We start from the raw sequence: 4,646 nt of genomic DNA, 5'->3' as shown, positions 1-4,646 counted from the left end.
CTTTGGTGAGGACAGCGTGTGTTTGTCAGCAGTTGGTGTAGGTGGAATCTTGAGGAGAAAGCGATATTTCCGTGCCAGAACTGGTTGGTGTTTGCACGGTATTGTGGCGGTTGTTCCCGCAGGCGATCAGTGCTGGAGTATTATTGCAGGATGAGGGCATTTTGGAGGCTTATCTGTGAGATGCACTAGAGGCAGCAGTTGAAAGCGAATGGCTGAGATTTGGAGAGTTTGTCGGTGGGTTTTGTGCAGTTGTCAGTTGAAGAGTTGGCTGTTTGCAGGTGAGGTGTAGGCAGAGGGTGAAGCTGACTTTGCTTGTGACATCTCTAACCCGTGACATTGGGGTCCAGCAAGTACCAAAGAGCAGGTGAGGACCGTGGGCATTGGTACTGAGCTGTGACATCTCTAACCCGTGACACTGGGGTCCAGCAAGTACCAAAGAGCAGGTGAGGACCGTGGGCATTGGTACTGAGCTGTGACACCTCTAACCTGTGACATTGGGTCCAGCCTGAGCAGGGCACGTGCGGAAGCTGTGCTGCAGGGAGGGCAGAGCTGAGGGGAAGGGCTGTGCGAGGGGCTGGTGCCAAGGTAAGGTGGGCGCGCTGTGGGGTGTGGGGAGGTGTCAGCCCCGGACTCAGCCCCTGTCTGACTGTAGTGCCCTTGGGCTGGTGTAGCTCAGTCCTCCGTGTGTTTCTCTTCAGGGGAGCAGCGTGCAAAGGAAAAGCAAGGAAGGAGGTGAACCTGTGAGGAAGAGTGATGAATAAAGAGGATTGGAGCGCACCTGCCAGTCAAGAGGGATCAAGAAAGAAGACACCGGTGGTGGAACCGCAGGTCAGGAGAGCTCAAGGAGGGAGAAAGGTGATTGTGGCAGTATGGGTTTTTCTAGCTCACACACCAATGAAAAGAGTTTGGATAATAAAAGAAATGTATGCAAAACCAATAATTAAAGGCAGAGAATGTTTATATGCTATGTATGGGGTAGACCTGAAGGTATATTTCTTCCTACAACAAAGGAGAATTCACAATGGTAATTAACTGAAGATGTGAATTTCCAGATTGCATTGGCAACATACGCAGGGAACATATCAGTTTATTACCCTCAGCATAAACTGTGGGCTGAAATTCGTAATTTAGTGTTGTACAGCAACATCTGCTGTCAGCAACGACCAGTAAGCGACAAGACTGTATTTACTGATGCCTCTGGTCGCTCACGTAAAGTTGTAATTACATGGCTAAACTCAGATACCCAGTGCTGCTAACACAAGGTAGAAAAAGAGACCAAGGGTCAAACAAGTTCTTGAGCTGACAGCTGTTAGGATCGCTTTGAGGTGTTCTGTAACAAACCTTTGAATGTTGTAACTGACTCATATTATGCAGCTGGCGTACTTAACCGCCTGGAAGCTTCTTTTCTTAAGGAAGAGGATAATCCTCTTTCGATGGCTGAATTGAGAATGCTATGGTTTCTAATAGATCATAGACATCATGGTTATTATGCAATGCACACCCGCTCTCGCACTGCCCTTCCAGGACCACTTGCGGAAGGCAATAGGAGGGCCGATGCACAAGCTGTGCCTCTCACTGTGCCTAAAGCCTTGGAGCAAGCTATATTATCACATAAATTCTTTCACCAGAGTGCAAAGGCGTTAAAACGGCAATTACAAATTACAGTGGATCAAGCCAGGAGCGTTCTTTTGTCCTGCCCTGATTGCCAACAGTTGGCACCCATGCCATCCACAGAGGGTGTTAATCCAGGACGGATTAGTGCCAATGAAGTACGGCCAACTGATGTAACGCATTATTCTGAATTGGGTAAATACGTACGTGTTTCTGTAGACGCTCATTCCAGATTTCTCGTTGCTGCTGCACGCGCTGGTGAAAGAGCACGAGACGTCTGTAACATTGGTTGACATGTTTTGCTGTTTTAGGAATTCCACGATATGTAAAACCAGAGGAAAGCGGAACGCACGCTCAATTAGAGGAGGGATTCCCCGAGTGCCCAGTGCGCTGTAATAAAAGTGCCTGCTTTTTAACACTTTCAAAACAGTGTTAAAGAGTCTGTTTGCCAACTTTTCGGTATCGTTTTCTGGCGACGAGGATGGGATAATCTGCCTGACCTCCCGTGGATCCCAGGATCTCTGGGACCTTGTGCCGGCACCGGGGAAATCCTGGAAGGGACCACGGATCCTCGGACCAGCTCGGGACGCGGGTAAAACCCCATCAATGAGATAAGGCACTTTCGTTGTCTGGTTGGGTTGGCAGCTGCCTGCGCGGGACGTGGGCGACACCAGCACGTTGGGTCTGCGCATCTGCGCATTTTGGTAAACTGGGTAACTTAAAAAAAGAAAGCAATACAAAATTAAAGAGAAGAATGAGAAAACAATAAATAAAAGAGAAAAATGAGGGAACAGTAATTTGATAAAGGTACCTTTAGTGATTTTGCTGTTTGTGCCTTAGCAATTGTATAATTGTTTGTGTCTTTAGTGGTTTGTTGTTGTTACTTGTGTCTTGGGTGATTTTACAGTCCAGTACTTACGGTTCACCAATCGTCTGTTATTGTGATTGTGAAGTAGGTAGCGGACAATGGACAGGAGGATCTGGGAGAAATCCCCCCCTTGGCTGTATTTTCTGACATTGGAAAAGGATCGTTTGCTGTACAACAGGGAGTCAACCAGGGAGAATCTGATTGAATACTGTAATTAATGGCGGCCACTGTAAATAATATTAATATGCTGCACAGGTCTAGGTGGGTATACTTTGAGATGTGTAGTAAAGTAATGTGGTACATGTAGTATATAGTAAGATATATATTTTAAATCATATATTGCCCATTATATAAGGCATATTACACAATACATAATGTTACATATGCATTGTCTTTATCCCCTTCAGATCCATTTGTTTTGAAAAAGGATAATCAGGGAAAGAAATGGAAACCAGTAAGAGGTTTGTTGAAGAACAGATATTGGTGTAGAATACACAGAGAACATGAGATCAGAATTGTCCCTCGGTCAGTCCAGGGTGGACGATTGAGACTGTATTTACCATTGTAAAAACAAAGCTTTCCCCCCTTAATTTTTGTCACGTGTTGTAATTAGAATTAATAGAGATATTGGAGCCCGTCCTAGCTAAACTGGAAAAAAGACAGCAGCCATGTGTATTTTTAAATAAAGATTAAATCAAATCTGCTCCCTCATTATCTTTAAGCGTTTTACTGTGATCACCTCCCTCCCAAGGTTTTGTGTCTGTTGTATCAAGGCCTGACACCCACGGCCACAGTGGATGAATCACCATGGGCACAACACCAGGAACCCACCTGTTTGTGTCCAGGATATCCACTCCAGCAGACAGCTTTTAGTAAAAGAGCACATCATGGAACTGAAAAACCATCTAATTGTGTCATTATACATATTCACTGCTCTTTTTTCCGCTTTATACCCATTGTAGCTTTTTAAAATGAAACAGTTTGAAAAGGATTTCTGTTTTGGCTCTGCACACGGAGCCTGATTTTCCTTCTCTAGGGCCTTTCACCCGGTTCACCGCACTCGTGTGATCATTGCGCTGCACGTGGGCAAAATCAGCCGTGCCCTGTGTTTCTCCTGGAAAATAGTAAGAACGCTTTTATCCTTTGCTATACAGGAGGTGGTTGGACTTTTCTATAGCAGATTCGATCACTTGTTGTAAAGCAATGAAATAAATAACTTAGGCTTTTTCTATGGATAAACAACGTTTAATCCAATTCCTTAATTGTATTCCTTAAACACATGTTCATTAGAGCATAAGCAAAACAGCGCTGGGTGTGCGGAGGATTCGCTCCGCCCAACACGCACACCTTTAAACAATAAGAGGTGTGCTTAAATATAGTAAGGTGTTACATACTCATAATGACCCCAGGAACGCCTGTACATATTCATAACCTTTCCCGCTTCTTATTAAAATGAGTCTCAGAGAACCATTTCCATAGTCTCCTCCTTGACCCTCCCCTGTTGCGCCTGCGCAGTGTCACTTGGTGGCTTTGAGGAGGGGTCTCTATGGTCTCTGTGGGTCTCTATGGTCTCTATGGGTCTCCCAAGCTGCCAAGTCGACCGAAACCAGACTGACCCCCCTTTTGCTATAACTCTTGGCTGTCTTGTCTCCTCAAGGTTACAGCTGGTGCTGTAAAACTTTCTGATCTCGGCATTCGATGAGGTTCTGTTTTTTCTTAACACAACTGCTTACATACAGCTCTAAACTAGATACGCATTATGTGGCTTAAAGCGTTAGTTCGTTAGTAGGCCCTTATTATGTGGTTGGTTAACCCTGAAAATGTTAGCTCCCTCTATCAATATAACCTCATAAACAAGTTTCAGAACTTTTTACATAGAACTTAGCTACCTTTTCCTTTTTCCAGGTTCAGAGCCCGAGCCTCATTTGGTTGTATCTGTAAACATGAAACATCTCAGCATGAATCACAACTGCATTTCTCACCGACAGAAGTGCCTGAACTCCACAGCTTGCCTGGCAGTGCAGAGAGCAGGAAGTGTGGTGACTCCTGGGCCCTTGGGGACATTTCACCCTGTTTTGTGTGCCAGTCCCTCCCTGCTCCCTCCTCTTTCCTGCTGTGCCCTTCTTCCTCTTCATCTCTTCTCCCTCTGTCCCTCTGCTGCTTCCTC

The sequence above is a fragment of the Streptopelia decaocto genome, assembly GCF_964273445.1.
Source record: "Streptopelia decaocto genome assembly, contig: HAP1_SCAFFOLD_240, whole genome shotgun sequence".
Lineage (NCBI taxonomy): Eukaryota > Metazoa > Chordata > Aves > Columbiformes > Columbidae > Streptopelia > Streptopelia decaocto.
This window is presented reverse-complemented; position numbering follows the sequence as displayed.